This window comes from Triturus cristatus, chromosome 9 (assembly GCF_964204655.1).
Source record: "Triturus cristatus chromosome 9, aTriCri1.1, whole genome shotgun sequence".
Taxonomy (NCBI): domain Eukaryota; kingdom Metazoa; phylum Chordata; class Amphibia; order Caudata; family Salamandridae; genus Triturus; species Triturus cristatus.
This window is the reverse complement of record NC_140592.1, coordinates 794,662,236-794,682,002: the sequence shown is the minus strand read 5'-3', so window position 1 is coordinate 794,682,002 and position 19,767 is coordinate 794,662,236.

Below are 19,767 nucleotides of genomic sequence, written 5' to 3'. Positions count from 1 at the left end.
CTCTTCGCGGCCCGGTGTGGGGAGACTACTGCTCCCAGGCGCCCTAGCGCTACAGACGTCACAGAAGCGCCCGGAGGCGTTTAAAAGACAGTCGCTCCCTCCGCGTCGCGGGTTCGCGCGCGGGTCGGCGCCGGGAGAAGCCCTGGACAAGGGCGGGACCGTCTGTGGCCGTCCGGGGCAGACCGAGGCTGGGCTGGGCCACGTCCCTTGTGATTTTATCCTGGACACGTGAGTTCTCTGTTAATCCTATACTGCACTCGGAGGAATTGGATTGTTGTGGTCTGGCGTGCCTCTCAGCCCTGATATTGGGCCAATATTTTTGCCTAGGTGAAGCATATATCTCTTTGGCTTGGGGCTGGCATTTTCGTCTGTGTACTAACTATGTCGAGCACCAAAACGGATATATGTACAGTAGCGGCTGGCCCCATGGATAATTACCTAGTGAAAGTGGTCAATAAAATCAATAAGGACCACAGACTATCTCTTGGGAGGGGGGGCCCCCTTGTACACCCTGATACTTCTTGTACACCTGTGGATGTTAACCCTATTGACGATTTGAACAGTGTTCGAGTTAGTCCACTCATAACAGTAGAAAGCCAGGTTGTCCTTGAGAACTTGGTAGATTGTCTTGATCCTCCGGATCTGGTTACCGCTGCAACTGAGGATATTCCCCCAAGTCCAAGACCAATAAGAGCGTGTAGAAAACAACTAAACAAAAGGGGGGGGAGGCCCACTAAAAAAAGGATAGAAGCCTCACACAAAGCCCAAAATAGTACTGCCTCTGGATTGGGTCTACAGGAAACATGCAGTTTCGGTGGTAATATTCTAGATTCAGCTAATTTTGTTTCGCTTATTGCTACTCTTGAGGCTAAATTTGAGACTCTGTTATTTGAGTACACGCAATCCTTACTGCTCCAATTACAAAACTCTAATAAGGAAGTACAAAGGCTTGGTGATCTGGTAGCAAAACTTTTGTCAGGTCGTGGGGTATCTAAGTCATCAGATATTGGCTGTGCTGGGACCCCTAACGATAATTTAAATAAACTGTCGTCATTACCTCCTCAGGCACCCGCTCCTCTAGTTTCTGCCTGTTCTGATCCCCCACCCCCTATTATTCCAGTTAAGCCACCCTCAGTGGGACAAGGTGGTATTTTTACCCCTAGACATGGCATTCCCTCAGGTTTTACCAATCTCCCCCCTGAGTGTGCTCCTTATGTTGTCGTCTTGACTAATGTGCCTGTTTTAGGAAACTCGCACACCCATACTAGTGAGGAAACGCATGAGTCGCTAAAAAATAAAACTGTAGATTGGCTCAACAGTAGATGTGGCTTTCCAGTGCATCTTGCTGATCAAATTATCTCTACTAGAAGAACTAAGTGGATTGGTCCGTCTCAGAAAAGCTGCGGTGGGGACTGTGTTATAGTTAATTTTAGATCCCCACAACATGTTAACACAGTCCTGATACGTGCAGCTTCCTTAACGACCGGAAATACTAGTGTGTGTGTGCGCCCGTTGGGTTATTTTTATAAATGTTATGGGAGTGTCCTAAATAGACCGGCTTTGAAACCCCTTGTAATCAGGGCTCCCCAGAGATCTATAGAACCACAGTGGGATAATATGGCAACTTTTTGCAGGGAAGATCACAACATTCCCACCCGCAATAGATTTGAGGTACTCTCAGGCCTAGACGCCTGTGATTGACAGGAGGATTCTGTAATCCAGGGGAGCGCCAGTGTGGTTACTCTTGTCTCCAGAGAAATTGATGAAATTATAATGCACCATGAAACCCCACGATCAAATCTTGTTAATATTGTATCTGATTTTGGTGAAACCATAAAATTTATGAGTTGGAATATTGCGGGCCTACGATCCAAGAAGAATGACCGTGGTTGGCTTGACATTTTGCAACAATATGACATCATTGCCCTACAAGAGACTTGGGATAAGGACTGCGATTTCTGGATGGATGGTTATACCTCCTATTTTGTACCAGCCCTGAGTTCTAATGCGGGAAGAGATAGGGGAGGCCTCATGTTCCTCGTTACTGTAAACATTCTGGGCTGTGTCAAGCAGATTGTAAGCACCTCCTATAATTGCCTTATTTTGGAAATTAGCTTGGCAAATGATGTTAAGTTTTTGTTTATTAACTGCTACAATTCCCAGCAAGAAATGTCCCCTAATGAGCATATTCTTTGGCTGACTGAATTTTTAAAATCCTACAAGGACAATCATACCACTTTTTGCCATTATATTTTGATGGGTGATTTTAACGTTCATTTATGTAATGCCAACTGCCACTATAGAGATAAGGATGGCCCTGAATTCTCTAACCCCCAACATTTTGAACACAGTCCAAAAGGGGTTGCCATGGAGTCCCTTTTGTCAAATACTGATCTCTATGAGGCAGGTTTTCGGGACAAGTATTCTCGTGTCCCTACCTATGCTGCTAGGGATAGGGAAACTATAATTGATTATATATTTTTATCTGCGGGGCTTTTAAATTATGTGTTTTTTTATAACGCCCTGCGCTCCTGTTTTAGTGACCATAACCCGGTGATATTGATCTTGGCCAATGTTTTCCCAATTTTAGACAAACGCAATTTGACACCTGTGGTGGTTTCAGTGAATGCCAAAGACCAAGGGAGGAGACTACATTGGTCCAAGGTTATTCCTGAAGATTTCCTTGATTTAATTATATCTAAGACTGGCTGCCAATTAAATATATGTACTCACCCATCCTCTCATGAGTTAGACATAATAACGGCCTTTGAAACCATTTGCTCTCACGTAGCTATGGAACTTACCACTAAAGGTGGTCCCGTTAAACCTAAAACTGACCAAGGCTGGTTCAATCATAGCTGTACTTCAGCCTTAAACCAACTTAGGAAAGCCCTCAATGAAAAACCAAGGAACAAAGGATTGGTCACACAGTTAAGAAAAGCTTACTCCCAAGTATTACTGACACGGAAGAGGGAAATTAAACAGGAAGCTTGGGTAGCCTTAATGGATAGTGCTATCCTGAAAAACAGCTCCAAATTCTGGGAAATTATTTATTCCCCTTTTTTATCTGGTTCCCAGAATATGGCGCTGGAATTGAATATCCCTGAGGAAGATTGGCTTGCCCACTTCGAAAATATTTATGGGAGTAATCTTGAGCAGGAAGTATTTAAGACCACTAATTCCAGCTCACCTCTCCCTCCTATTATTTTTACCATTGAAGAGGTGGAGAAAGCTATTGAGGGCACGGCCGGACATAAGGCTCCAGGCCCTGATGGGGTGCCTACGGATATGTATAAGGCTAATACCAAGTACTGGGCCAAAGTTCTGGTAAATGTTTTTAATTCTGCTTCGTTAGTAGCCCCACCAAAATCATGGTCCCAGGCTATCATAATACCTGTGTTCAAGAAGGGTCAAAGGGGTGATCCTAGATGCTATCGACCCATATCCCTGTTAGATTCCTCATTTAAAATTTTGGGAAAAGTTATTCTGACAAGGATAAACAATTGGGCAACTGATAAAGGGGTTATCTCTAATGCCCAGTATGGGTTTAGATCAGGGAGGGGCACAGAGGACCAATGCTTGAATTTACATCTAATCATTGCAAAATACACCAAAGCTTCTGAGGGCTCGATTTTTGCAGGTTTTATGGACTTATCTACAGCTTTTGACCTGGTTAACAGGTCCAAGCTTTGGTCAATACTTTTAGAGTTAGGCTTAGATAAGCCCCTTGTGTATTTTATGGCAGAACTACACAAAGATCTGAAGGCTTCAATTAGGATGACTAAGGAGAGGAAATGCACTACTAGCTTTAAATCCGGTAGAGGGGTACGCCAGGGATGTATTCTTGCACCTTTACTATTTACTTTATACATAAATTCCCTGGAAGAGAGTTTGCTAGCTGCCTCTCTAGATATCCCTAGAATTGATGGTAATCCTATACCTGTGCTCCTTTACGCGGATGACACCGTTCTTTTGGCGCGGACTCCACTTGGTCTCCAAAGACTATTGAACGCTTTTGGTAATTTCATGCTATCCCTGGACCTGGTGGTTAACAACGGCAAATCCCACGTAATGGCATTGGGGAAGGGAAAAAACCAACCCAAAACGTTTTACTGTAATGGGGCGGCTATCTCAAGAGTAAAAGTTTTCACCTACTTGGGTATCGTTTTTGACGATAAAGGCAACTGGTTACCCCAAGTAAATTCTAAAGCGAAAGCGGTGCGTAGTTCTTCGGCTGCTATATTGAGCTTCGCAAAAAGGTTGGGAGGGAAACCATGTGAGGCTATTTTGAAAATTTACCAAGCTAAAACTATATCAGTAGCTAGGTATGGGGCCGCTATTTGGGGGTACATTAACCCTGATTCCATTCAAATAGAAGAGAACACATTTTTTCGTGCCCTTCTTGGCCTCCCCCAATCCACCGCGACCTATTCTGTTCATTTAGAATTGGGGATGGGATATATTTCTGACATTTTAAAGTTAGCACCACTATTGCTATGGATAAGAACCTGGTTGAACCCGGATCTTGCAATGAACCATAATATCCTAAAAGAATGCTCTAAATTGGATAACTGGAAGAATATTCAGTGGTTGACTCATATTAAATTGAGTGCAAAGATGATAGGACGACCTGAACTTTTTTCCAATCCCGAAAGCTTAAGGAAAGCTGATCTAAGGTGGGTTAAGACGTACTTTATTAAGCATTGCGAGGTGGAGCGAGAATTTCAAGAACTTAGTAAAACTTCAGTAAGGGCTCACCTCTTGCTTAATTTATCTATGGTCATGCACCCATATTTATCTATGGTTACAAATAATTACCATAGGTGGCTTTTGATAAAGTTTCGTTTTAATCAAATACATCAGGTTTTAAGTGTTCCGCAGGGTTGGTTCAGACTTGAAGATGGGGTTCCCTGCAGATGTGACAATTTCTCCGCCCAAGATACGATGCATTTCTCATTTTTCTGTCCATTTTACTTAGAGGCCAGGAAAAGGTTTATCCGACCTATATTGAGAAAGGAGGCTTTTGTCCAGGTAAAACCAGCTTTATTATTCCTGCAATTAATGGAATCACCAACAACTATGTTCTGTGTGGCTAGTTTTTTGGTTGCCTGTATCAGATCAAGGAAATTGCGATTGACAGCTTTGGAAGAGATCAATTAGTTTCTATATTGTGAATCACCGGGAAAAAATTATTTATTTTTTTAACATGTATATGATGGATTGTCTTCGCTTTTTATCTGTATAAAATGTATAAATGTCCTGTACACTTTTATGATTTTAACTAATCGAATAAAGTGGTTTTGATTGATTGATTGATTGATAGACTCTTCAATGAGTTCTCTTTGACCAGGTTTGAGTTTAACCACATCACTTTTGCTTCTCCATCCAAATTTGTCCAATAGAACAGAACTATGAGTAACTTCAACAACTTCAGATGGAGCTGTGAACTTGGATTCTCCTTTCTGTACCTTGGATGGTTTTTGAAGAATAACCCAATCTCCTTTTGCAAAGCTTTTGTTGATAGCTCTATGTATTTTATCATGGTAAGCTTTAGATTTAATTTGATGCTCTTGGATTCTTTCTTTGACTTTTATAAGTCCATCATTGACTTCTTTAAAGCTTGTAGAATTTTTCCTAAGTTCAATAAACATAGGTGTCAGCAATGTTTTACCTTTTCTGCCTCTCATAAGAAAAAACGGGGAATAACCAGTAACCGAATTAGTTGTGTTGTTGTACGCATTCACCTTCTCTTGAATGAATTCTTTCACTGGAAATTTGGAAGCAATGGCAAGTTGAATGCCTTCTTTCAAGAATCTATTGACTCTTTCTACTTGTCCATTGGATTTTGGTGAATAAAAAGGAGTCTTTTCCTGTTCAATACTATAGTGCTGCAAAAATGACAACATCTTTTCTGAGATAAATTACTTGCCATTGTCAGACACCAAAATACCAGGTAGTCCTTCAACAGCAAAACATTTTTCAAGAAATGCGATTACCGCATTTGTGTCTATCACTGTAACAAATTCAACATAAATCCACTTACTGTAGTAGTCAGTAACCACTATCATGAATCTGCAGTCAGGTTCTAAAAGATTAAAAGGACCTGCAAAATCAATTGCTATTTTGCTCCAAGATGTGTTGGGAATGGACACCAATTGCATTTCATTTACTCTTGTCTTCCAGTGCTTATCAGATTTCAAGCAAACTACACAAGTATCAATCAATAAATCCACATCTGCATCCATTCCCGGCCACCAATAATGCATTTTCAACATTTTCTTAGTTAGTGTTGAGCCAGGATGGCTCCTATGTGCTATATCAATTAACCTTTTCCTCAATTTTGTAGGAGGAATCAACAGATCACCACGAAAAAGTAAATTATTTACAATACTTAGTTCATTTTCCACTTGACAATAAGTTTTAAACTCTGAAGTTAAATTTCTCATAGGTGGCCAGTTGCCTTTAACAAATTCCATTACTTTGTTCAAAATATAATCTCTGCTGCTGAGCTCTAACCATTCCGTCTCAGTGCAAGACTGTTCAGAATTCAAAAGAATATCTACCGAAGCCACTACACATTCAGTGTCTTCTTCCATTTGTGGTTCTGAAGATTCTAAAGGTAACCTGGATAAAAAATCTGCACGGATATTTTCCTTGCCTGGAATGTGTTTAATGGTAAAGTTGTACTCTTGTAATCTTGCAATAAGTCTAACCAGTCTGGCAGAGGGCTTACCATTACCCCTGCCATAACCATCAAACATATATGTTAAAGGTTTGTGGTCGGTGACCAATTCAAACTCCTTGCCCCAAAGATACATTTTCAGTTTTTCTACTGCCCAAACACAGGCTAGAGTTTCTCTTTCAATAGTGCTGTAATGAAGCTCGGAATCAAGCAATCGCCTAGAAATGAAAGCTACAGTGTGAACAGCATTCCTAATTCTTTAAATAAAAATTGCACCAATGCCTACTGAGCTAGCATCAACAGTTATTATATTTTTACCTTCCGAATCATAAGGATGTAGAGTTGGTGCATTAACAATAGCATGTTTGATTGCTGAAAACGCTGAATCTTGGTTGCTTGACCAAACAAATTTTTCTCCTTTACGAAGAAGGCTACGTAAAGGTTCTACTTTCTCCGCATAGCTTTCTATGAACCGTGAATAATATTCACTGAGGCCCAAGAAGGACCGTAGAGCATCTTTATCTTCCGGTCTAGGTGCCTCAGAAATGGCTTTCACAAGATCCAATTTTGGTCTAATACCCTTACCACTGATAAAATGGCCTAAATATTCAATTTCTTTTTGAAAAAATTTACACTTTTCTTTAGAGACAGTCATACCTCTCTCTTCAAACTTGTGCAGAACTGTGTCGAGAATGCTGTTATGCTCTTCCGCAGTAGCGGCATGAATCAAAACATCATCTTGAAACTTTTCAACTCCCTTAACATCTTTGAGAATACTTTCCATAAGTTTCTGGAAAACACTTGCAGATGACGCTAAACCAAAAGGAAGTCTAATAAATCTGAATGCTCCCAAAGGGGTAACAAATGTAGTGTAATCTTTAGAGTCATCAGCAAGCTTCACCTGATGATAGGCCGATTTGAGATCAATTAATGAAAAATATGTGGATCCAGATGTGGATGCCAATATTTCCTGAATTTTCGGTAATGGATGGCAATCTACCAAAATATTTTTGTTAAGTGACCTCAAGTCGGCACATAAGCGTAAATCGCCATTCTTTTTCTTAATAATAACAACAGCGGAAATCCACTCAGAGGAATCCATTGGTTCTATCACTTCCTCTTTGACTAACCTATCAAGTAATTTTTGTAAATCCTTTCTAATGGATAAGGGAACAGCTCTTACCTTGTGTTTGATAGGTATCGCATTCTTCTTTAACTTGATAGAATGCTCGTAACCTTTAACACATCCGATGCGGTCTTCAAACACCGATTTATATTTGCACAGAACAGCATCTAAACTGTTGTGAGATGAAGAAGGGACACAAGAATACTGGACAGAAGCAACCAAAACATCACTAAGAACAATTGGATCATCTGCACCAGGTTTCAACATAATACCTAACCTTGCTAGGTCTTTCCATCCAACAATATTTTTGCCACGTTCTGCAACATAAATTTTTGTCAAAATTGACCTTCCTTTAACATTTAAATTATCTTGAAAATAACCTAACATGTTAATGTCATAATCACCGTAAGCTTTTGGGTTTACATCCGAAACTAATAATCCTACATGTGACCAGTTGTTCTCATATTTAGTATCTGAAATAATGGTGATAGGAGAACCTGAGTCTGCCATTATGTTTATCTCGACTTCGCCAATATGCGCAACACCTAATGGCCCTTTTATTGTGCCATCATTTGCTTCAATGGTTAAAACAATGTTAGCACACATTTCTTCATTAAACTCATCAACATAACTTACTCTTACATTTTGCGTTGAATTAGATCTAAAATTTCTGCAGACTCCTGCAAAATGCCCGATTTTACCACAATTTGTACATTTCTTACCCAGCGCAGGGCATCCTGGAAAATCTGCAATATGGTTTTTAGAACCGCATCTGAAACAAACAAATGTTTTAGTATCTACAACATTACTTTGTTTGCTTTTCTGTATATTTTTCACAAAATCTTTCTTTTTATCCTGAATCGAAAAAACATTTGCTTTGGGATTCTTATCTGCTGACAGTTCCTTTGTACTTTCTAAAGAACGTTCTATACCTTTAGCAATATCTATTACTTCCTGTAGAGAAGGATTTCTACACGCTAAAAGTCGTTCTTGAATCTTTTTCTCAAAACAATGGAAAACAAACTGATCACGAATATATACATCTACCATTTCAGTATATTCACATTTGGTGGCTAACACTCTCAGACTGGCAATGTATTCCTCCACAGTCTCAGTTTCTTGTTGCTTGCGCATCGCAAAACGGTGCCTGCCTACCATAATATTTGGTTCCTCACCAAATTGCTTTTCTAACCTCTTTACTGCTTCCTGAAATTCATCTAAAGGTATGAATTGTCCAGGTTGTACTTCGTATTCAGGCAAGCTATCAAATATTTCTTGACCAGCGGTACCAAGTAACCCAAACATAATAGCTTTTTTTCTTTCAGGCTCGTATTTTTTCCCATCTATTGCAACTAAATAGTTTTCGAATGCACGTAGCCAGTTCTTCCACTTCATAGATGGTTTGCCTGGTTCAGCCAAAAATGCAACAGGTGCATTTATGTTAGAATTTTGAGACATGCTGTCACTTTCACACAAGTCTTCCTCAATTTTTATTTTTAACGCAATTCTTGAAGTTGGCTGATGAAATATAAATAATTTGCTGCTTAAAATAGATTAGTATTCGTCAAAGATGAACTGTATTTCAAAATATAGTTGCTTACTTTTGAATAAGTTTTAATTAATTTCCTCAGAATTCCAAAAACGAATGTATTAATAAAAGCACAAACTGTTTTTTACAAGTAAAATATTTTCAATACCTTGAATATGTATGAAAATCCATTCGTGTGTAATCTGCTGGTCGTAATAACCAAAATACAGTTAACTTACATGCATTTTGCCAAATCTAAAATGGAGTCACGCACGTTGCGTCAAATCACGTGATGCGCGTCACGAAATACCGTTGTCAAACACTAGAATCAGCCGTTGACAGTTACAGCTGAGAACTCCGTTACGTCGTCAGACTTCAACTGTCAAACTTCAACCGTCTCAAGCTTCTCACGAACACTACGATAAAGAACATTGAATGCAAAATGCATTCTTAGGTTAGAAAACTGGCAAGTGAGAAATATTAACATGAATGTAGCAACTTGCCTTGTAGAATAAAGTATTCCTCGTTGAAATTCACCGCATGTAGAATTCTTTGAAGTCCGATGTGGGCTCGAATTCCTTTTTCCGAAAAACGCTCGTCGCCAAATTGTAGTAGATTACAATATATAACTTGCAACAACAGATTAGTAAATAAATTGTATTTAATTAATTTACCAATAACAAGGCCCACAGCGGCAGTAGGAAAGCGTGTGCTGATGCACGGACAGCTGGCGAAGGAATGCGAGGCATTTCATGACGTCAGTTAAATACCATATGGGGATTCTATTGCCACGTCACAAGCAACAGCTAGGTTGCTTGCGTTGTGCAACCAAACTTGGCATAAACTAACAATAACAAAAGAAGGACTACAACACCTCTTTATCCAGTTTGAAATCCTAGAACACTTTCAAGAAGTTTCAAGCTTTTTTTACAATCTTTTTCTAGGGAGGAAATGTTGATTGTTAGGATATCTCTCCTCTCCAGAGCAGGTACAGTCTTAGGGCCTGGTGTAGATTTCTTTTTTTTATACATTTCTGTTTATTGGCATTTTGGCACAGTGCAACAAGCATTGCAAATAAAAAGGAAAAAGCCAACTAGCCAGTACAGACTCATGACATAAATGATCGTATATTTCACGTAAGATGTCAATATCAAGTGTCATGTTCGCGTGCTCAGTCCACAGTGCTTATATGGAAGAAAAGTGAGATTAGTCAGAGTACAGGTGCTCACAACCATTAACAAAGGACCAGACGATATATTGGCATGAGAGTCTTTACCCACCCATTCCAGGTGACGCATACCTTATGGATTCTGATGTATGGAAGTGACCACAGCTCCTCCCCTCCAGTCTGCCTTTCCCATGCCAGCATCTATACTCACGGACAGTAGCTCCGCCCAAGTCGCCCACTCCAAATCACGATGGTGCAGTTCCACCCTCCACACTACGCTCACGAGCCCACATTGCAAAGGGTTCCCATATGTCCCTAGGTCTGGACGTGGAGGGCATGAGCTCCCAGAAAGTGGACAGCTGTGAATGACCATATGTGACATCTCTAATCCATTCATTTAGAGAAGGGATCGCTCTCCGTCCCCAGTGTACGGCAATTTGGCGTTTGGCAAATAAAAGGAGCATAGTATGCAACTTTCGGACCTTGACCAGGGTGTCCTTCACATATCCCAGCAAACCCAGCAAGGGGTCAGGATCAGCGGGAGCGGCAATTATCTGATGACAGCAGTGAAGACACTGGACCAGTATGATGACAGTCGGGGACAACTCCATGCTATGTGCAGAAAAAGGTTTCTGCGGGCTCAACACATTTCCAGCAGCTGTCATCGTCTTTCAATCCCATACGGTGCAACCCAACACTTGTCCTGTAAAATCTATGTAAAAACTTAAAGTGTATTACCCAAAGTTTATAGTTGGGGGACAGTGCCGTGAGTTGACCACAACAATGGGCCCACCGGTCATCTGTGAGCGGACAAGGGAGTTCCTCATTCCATGCCAGGAATGCCCGAGGCTTTGTCACAGGTCCTGAGGTCTGCATATAAGTATAGATCCGTGTAATAAGTCTGCGAGAAAAGGCTGTTTTAAGCACATTTTCTAGTGCAGGCAAAGTTTCCAGGGGGCTTGGGAACGTGTCATGTAAGGACCGGCAGGCGGTGCGGAGTTTGTAATATATAAAAAGGTCAGAGAATGGCACTGTCTCACTCTCCTCCAGAACCGGGGTGGCCGGAACGTCTCTCCAGGGTATAAATCCGCAAAAGTGTGCAAACTCAGCCTTTGTGCTACAGTCTTGCTGTCGCCTACATAGGGTAACATAGGATTATGAGCCAGGGGCATGGAAGGAGCATACAATATAGGGGCACCAGCTCTTTTCCGCATCTCATTCCATGCCCAGCGCAAGGTCTCCACTGTGTCTACGCCATCTCGGGGGCACCTATAGGGATGATACAACGCTACTTGCAGAGGGACAGGTGCATCAGCATCCATTTCTAAAGCCACATGAGGCTGAAATGGATTTGAGTGTACCCAGTAGTAAAGAAATTGAGCCTGAGCACTCCATGCATACAGCTGCATGTCGGGGGCTCCCAGTCCCCCCTGCCGCAGTGGGAGCGTCAACAGATCTCACAAGACGCGCGCCTGTCCGCCCACCCAGACCAGGGACCCTAGAAGGGATCTGACTAGTTTGAAAAAGGTTTGCGTGAGGGATGTTGGCAAAGACATAAAGACATTTCGGGAGAACCACCATTTTGACCAGTGCAATTCTCCCGGCCAGCGAGAGCGCAAGCTTAGCCCACATTGTTACTTTCTCCTCCAGCCAGGTTATGGCGCGGCCGTAGTTCATGTTCCATATTTCCTGCGTATTTCTGCTGAGCCAAATGCCAGATATTTAACTGGTTCATCTGCCCATTTGAGGGGGAACTCAGAAGGGGCCGGAATAGTGGCGTCCGTTAAAGGAAAGATGGTTGATTTAGCTCAGTTAATGGAGATGCCGGAAAGCCCACCAAATTTAATGAATTCGCGGAGAAGTGTATCGAGGTGTAATGCCGGGTCTGTGACGTACAGGGTGAGGTTGTCTGCGTATAAAGACATCAAGAGGATCCTAGAGTGAAACCCAACCCCCCTGGCGGTGTGATTCTGCCGGATACGAGCAGCCAATGGCTCCATCGCGAACAGCAATGGGGACAATGGACATCCCTGTCTTGTGCTGCACGAGATTGCAAAGGGTGCAGACAGGAGTCCATTCACCCAAAGTCGAGCCATGGGCCGCGTGTAAAGTAGCCAAATCAAATTAATAAACAGAGGGCTAAAGCCCTTGCGGCCCAATATGGCAAATAAATATGGCCATTCAAGCGTATCGAACGCTTTTGTAGCGTCAAGAAAGATAGCAGCAGCTTGCAAATCTGGGTGGAGATAGTTTAGCACAGAAAACACGGTCCTAAGATTATGGGAGGTCGATCTCCCAGGGATAAAGCCCGATTGGTCCGGGTGGGCAACCAAGGGGAGCAGCGGTTGTAGTCGGTTAGTAATCAAATTTGCCAGAATTTTCATGTCCACATTGATTAACGACAATGGCCTATATGAGTCTAATTCATTTTCGGGCTTATCGGGTTTCAGTAGGGTTATAATAATTGCTTCACGCATGGATGGTGGCAATACACCTGATGACTGGCCTCCTCAAATAGCGCCTATAGATGCGGCACCAGCTCCTCCACATACGTCTTGTAGAAGGCGGTGGTCAAACCATCTGACTGCGGGGCCTTGTCTAGTGGCAAACTCTTATTCACCTGAGTGATGTCCTCCACTGAGAGGGGGAAGTCTAAATAATCCCTATACCTCTGGCTCAGCCATAACAGTTCCAGAGAGTCAAGAAATGACAGCAGGCCCTCCGGTTCCGACTCTTGGGTAGCGGTGTAGAGCTCCGAGTAGAATCGGTGGAATTCATTTAAAATCCCTGTCTGGCCTTTGATGGCATCTCCCTAGGCGCCTTGCAATTTGGAAACGTAGGCCACAGAGCTGGGGGGTCGAATCATTGCCACTAGAGTTCTCCCCAGCCTGTCCCCCTCCCCATATCTCCTAGCTTGAGCATGTTTCCCCAGAAATGTTACTTCCCGCTGCGCCTCTTCCTCAAATTCAAGCAGCTTCTCCTTCAAGGGGGCTAGGGACTGTGAGTCGTTAGAAGCAAATCATTTGGTTTCTAGCTCCTTGATCTGTGTTTCGAGAGATGCAAGTGTGCCATGGATGGCATTCAGCACCCCCGCTTGTCTGGCTATGCATTTACCCCTAATGACAACCTTAAATGCCTCCCAGAGAGAGGACTCTGTGTCGACTGATCCAGTGTTGAGGGTAAAATAGTCAGTAATATCTACTCTGATCTCTTCCTTGAATGCCTCATCTAATAGCACGTTTGGGGGTAACCTCCAGGTGAACAGTCGTGGGGTCGAGTCGGGAAGCACTATCTGCAAAAGGCATGGTGCATGGTCTGATAGGGACCTGGGGAGGTGTGTGACCTTGCACGTCCAGCTGGCCACATTCTTAGAAACCAACCAAAAATCCAATCATGACCAAGCCCTGTGATACTCAGATATGCATGTGCCCTCTTTAGTCAATGGGTGAGAGTTCCTCCAAATGTCCACCAAATTCCCATATGTGATAATGGCACGTAGTGCGGCACTGGCGGAGGGGAGGAGCGTACGTGATGTCCTGTTACTATCTAGCTCATCATGTAAGATTGCATTAAAGTCTCCCCCCAGATAATGGTATCACAGTTCAGCGCTTTGACTCTGGCCCAGATATCCTGGAAGAAGTTAGGAGAATCGACATTAGGGCCATAGATTGCTACTGTTACCATAGAAAGCCCACCCAAAGTGCCCGTGAGTATAATAAATCTACCTAACGGGTCAATCTGCACCACCCCCTCCCTCCAATCTATTCCTCTTCTGAATAATACAGCGACTCCCCAGGAGTAATTCGAGTAGATGGATGAATACACCGTACCCCACCTATTGTGCTTCAGCCTGGGGGAGGGAACAACATTAAGATAAGTTTCCTGCAATACACAGATGTCAACTTGATGCCTTAACAGGTATGCATGAACGAGCCTGGACTTCCTCCCATCATTTAGTCCACGAATGTTCTAGGTTAGAAAATTGAGACTAGACATCTGGCGACCAGTTCTCTAAAATGTGCAAAGAAAGTAGGAACAAAGCAACGCATCTCAGTCAATGCCACCCAGTTACGGACAACAAATCCGCGTAGTTGTAGTCTGGCTTTAAACAAGTAAACAAACTCCCCCCACCAACCCACCTTCCACACCAACCCCTCAATCAGGTTGTAGAGATCCCACTCAACAGAAAGACGATGAGAACATTAGGGAAACCTCCAACAGGGGCGTAGTACCACCAGCGTACCCCCCTGAAAGCACAGGGTGGCCTAGAGAACTGCAAAGAGCTGTGCCTAGAAGTTAACAAACGGGAATAACAGTAGCCCAGCACATAAAAACATCCTGATGAAACAATCAATATGTGTGGCATAGCATCGTATACAAAGCAAAACAGAGAAAAATGGCTTGCCCCAATTAAACCCCGCAGACAAAGCGTGCAGTAGCATCAAACCAGTCAGCGCCCAAAGTCGACATACCCATCAGAGCAGAGGAGACCCAAAAGCATCCACTTTGAAAAACCACCCCCAGTTCCACAGGATAAGCGGCACACGAGCCCCATCACAATTTAGGGCACAGTAGTACAAGGCGAGAAAAGGATCAGGACTTCAATAAGTTAGTCATTGTCGCTCAGTCTGGCGTCCGCCCGCTCTGCAGAATTGGAACCTTGTTTGGACTTCTTCCCGCCAACGTGTTTGGCAAATATTAGGGCAGACTTGGCATCCGTAAAAAAGTGTGCAGTTCCATCATAGGTGACTTTGAGTTTCGAAGGGTATAAAAGTGCGTAAGGGATTTGGGCCTGCAGCAGGAGATGTTTAGCAGGCAGGAACTCAAGCCTCGCCGACTGCACTGCAGGCGTAAAGTTAGGGTAGGAGGAGATCTGATTACCTTTGTGCGTGATAGTCCCCTTCTCTCGTGCCAAGTGGAGGATAAGATCTCGATCCTGATTGTTCATGATCTTAGCTAGGATGGGTCTGGGTGTCGCTACAACCGTTGGTTTTGGACTCAGGGTGCGATGTGCTCTCCCCACAGCAAATACCGCAGAGAGGTGGACCTCGAAGAGCTCGCGAAGGAGGTCAGTCACGAAGGTCTCCATCTTGGATATGGCTGTCGTTTCCGGTATGCCCGTGATTCGCAGGTTGTTGCAGCGCGACCTGGACTCCAAATCTTCATTCTTAGCTTGGATTATGCCCAGCACCTTATCCATATGTAAAAGTTGCACTTTGGTTTCCATTTGGAATTCATGGAAGTCTGAGGCCCTCTTTTCGAGAACATCCAATCGGGTCTCATGCGATCCCAACTGTGTCTTTACGGCATCCAGTTGGGCAGTCAGTGTGTCTAGCTTGGTGTCAATAATTCGCAGACTGGATCTCATTTCCAGCATAAGAGTGCGTATATCTTCACCACGGTCTTCCGCCTGGGACTCTGATTATCTCTCCGCGTTCGTCTCTGGATTGGATTCCTTGAGCCTCGTGGTCCGCCTCTGATCAAAGGTTAGCTTAGGTTGTTTCGTATCTTGTTTCCCCTTGGTGTATGCAGGTGTCGCTTATCGTGCCTGCACAATTCACCGGCTTAGCGTGAAGCACCCATTGTGCGCAATGTAGGGCATCTGCTGTGCCTGAGGAATGGCGCAACCATGGCCCAGCTGGTCTCAGTGCTCTCCTGCCACAGACAACCCTGCAGATGCAAACTCTCTGTCTCAGCACCCACCCCTCCGGTGTGCAAGGAGGAGGCAACGTGCAAACATCAGACAGCGAACCCCACTAGTCAGCGTGAGTGGCACATAAGGTCCAACAAAAGTCAGGGGGGGTCGCGGATGCTCCCGATCACGCGCCTCCCAATCCTCCACCACACCTGAGGGGTACTCCGGTGACAGGAATCTCAATGTTAGTTGCCGACTGACCGCACCCCTGCCTGGGGCCTAAAACACTTCACAAGGGGGAGAGGATTGTGCACGAGGGAGGCCTCTAACCTCCACATGATCAGTACTCCCCAAAGCTACCAGTCTCTGCAGTGTTTTCCCAGATGCGGGCCGCGCCGGTGTATTCCTCTGTCCCGAGGGTGTTCACTACGGGGCCTGGCGCCAAAGGGCTCGCGTCTTCAATCCTTTGGCCGGCGCGGCCTTTCCCTTCACTACGACGCTGCCGCACCGAGCCATCACTAGGACATCGGGGCCAATTCAGCACCGCTCGGTAAACAAATGCGGGCGCTCACCTCACCTCCGCAGTCCCGGGCACCCGGCGGCCAACTCCTAGAGTAAGTCTTGTGTATGTGTCATTTCTTGTAGAAATGTACCATTCCTGCGAAATACAGGTAAATGAAAAAAGAGTGTATATTTTAAGTTCATGTAAGCGCTGAGAGTAGTCTTGTGTTTCGTTTAGTGTAAAAAGGGGTTACTTGTGAAAGACTGCTGAAACTTTGAGTGAACCTCTATCTGATGAGACAAGCTGTGTGGCTACAAAGCTATGACATCTCCTGCCTTCTCTCATATCCCTAGCCCCCTTCTCCCTCTCACCATCAGCACTGAGTGCAGACTTGGAAATGTTCAGCAGTGTTGATAAAGAAGAAAACGTATGGGCTCTCCCATACCTGCAGCAACATTTGGATTTACAGTCTGGTGGTGACTTGAGTCTGGCAATCTTACAGGGAGTGTTCAGAAAGGAACAATCAGGTAGATCACTGCTGAAAGATCACTGCTACATATCTTTGGGGAGCCCTGTCTCACCCTCCACACCTTCCAGTCTAGTTCTTCACAAATGATTCAAGGTTATCAACAATACACTTTGCTTGTTTGGGAAGTGGTGGTGCAGCCTCCATCTTTTTACATGCTTTACGAGAGGAAATCAAAAGGGATCCCACAAGTCTCATAACCACACACTTGCATGCAATACAGTCATATTACCAGTCACTTGATATTTCTTGCACATACACCATACATCGATGAAGTCAGGAAAAGACCAGATGATGGCACTTACTTGATCTTTGGACAGTAGGGGTAGTAGGTTTCTTGCTTACTGCCTGTGACAGCAAAAAGGCCTGTCTTTTACTCACACCACTGCCAAGCATCGATGAACCAATATATAGACAGTAGTCACTTGTGAAAAGGAAACCATGATTGGTGCTACCCTCCAGACCACAGATGCTCTGCACCAACATGTGATTGTTGCATGGGCTGGGCTATACAAATCAACAATACAATGAATACTTGTAGTTGGAGGGCAGTAGTGCACACTAGGAAAATCATGCTGGGGTCAATTCTGTCTCAACCCTATGGCTAGTGCAAACACCACTTTCCACCATATTAAGAAAGCAGATTTGTGGGGATGGTAATGTGTGACAAGAAAATCACATAGAGAAGCCAAGGAAGGCCTGGCAATCATGCGACTCAAGAGAACCACCAGGCACAACCTCACAACCACGTGAAGTTCAGCAATGGGTAACTGACTACACCTACCAGTGGACCGATCACTCGGCCCCTCATACTTTCACCCCAGCTGCTGCTGTCTCTTTGGTCCAGTTTTCTGCTACCATTTTGATTCAATCACTTTAGGAGCAGCACCCATAATCTTCATGTAATGTCATCCCACCTCTGTCACGTTTGAAGCTACCATGCAGGAGGGAACATCAGCATGGAGGAGAGGAATGGGGACAAACATGTCCCTCTTTAAGAGGTTGAGCGACATATTGAGGCATGGAGCCCTGCCTTATTTCTTCAGGTAAAATTTGTTACACATGGTCTTAGATCAGCTGGTTCCTCTGTGTACAGCAACACAACATCCATTATGCAAGGGACACAAGCATTGACATCATGAAGGTAGGATATGCCGCTCTCCCTGTAAATCTCTAGGGAGTCGGCTACAGGAATCAAGTGGTCAGTGAGTGACTGGCTAATACAAGTGCAGCAGTAGGTGTCACGATCCACAATTTGCCATTGCATTCAGCAGTGCCAGGACATAAGTATTATACGCGGATGATACGCAACTGCTCTTTACCTGTTACAAGGGTGCTGCTTTTAGAGGGAATTTGATTAACACCTGCCTGTCAGAGGTTTTCTCCTGGCTACAATTGCACCAATTGAAGTGTAACTCTGAGAAATCAGAGATAATTTTCTTTGGCTTCCCCCCTGCGACATGCGGCGCTAATGGTGGGCTGCGGACATGTCCCCTCCTACAACATCGGTAAAGACAGTTAAGAACTTAGGGGTTAAGCTGGAGGATAATCAATCTGTGACAGCCCATATTCAAACAGTCGCTGGGTCCTGCTTCGGCCTGCTAAAAATGCTGAAGCAGTTTCTGCCCCTACTTCCCAGGAAAACGGTGGTTCAGGCTTTGATAGTATCAAGGCTGGACTATGTGAACGTCCTGTACATGGGTCTACCGGAATATTTACTGACACCCCTTCAGGTGGTCCAGAACGCGGCGGCCAGGGCGATACTCATGCTAGGTCCTAGAACACAGATGTCTTCCCATTTGAGATCCCTCCATTGGCTGCCGATCCGTAAGAGGATCCGGTTCAAAGCTTTGGTTCTGGCCTTCAAAGCTATCCATGGCACGGGTGCCTTCTATATCAGAAAAAAAGTCCAGTACTATATTCCACACTGAACTTTGAGGTCTTCATTGCAGCAGCAGGCGTCCATTCCCAAGTTCTCCCGAGCCCCCATTGGTGGTCGCTCCTTTCAGGTGCAGGCCTCCTGTCTTTGGAACTGCTTGCCATTGGCACTTAGACAGGTGCAGGATTTACTCACCTTCAGGAAGCAACTGAAAACATGGTTTTTCTAGCAATAGTTTACGTGCCAAGTCTAGGATAGTTACCCTGTCATTGTCGGTCTTGAGATCTTACAGTGCCGGGACACTCTATTGAGTAGCTGTGCGCTCTATAAGTACCAATTAACAATTAGAATTACAATAAGGGATGACAAGCCACTGTATTTGGTAGAGAAGCAGGCTATATGGAATTTCTACAGCAGGTGATGCACCATCTGAGATTTTCCAAGGAAGATGGCTGGGGAACATGTACTTCTGATGACAGCCATGCAGGCACAAGCATGGCACCTTGAGTGCCTAGGTACAGGACATTTCGCCACCAGTCACTTGCCCGCCCAGACCGCAATGTAAGCAGCCGGGCACCCTCACTACAGTCTTCCACCTTCTGCCCCTCTGTCTTCTTACAGCTGTACAACACTGTCAGGTGCCTCAATAACTGCATGTGCCAGCCAGCTGTCAGTGGCAGGGTAGGTGATGCAACGAGAGGTGAACATTGGGTGTCAATCT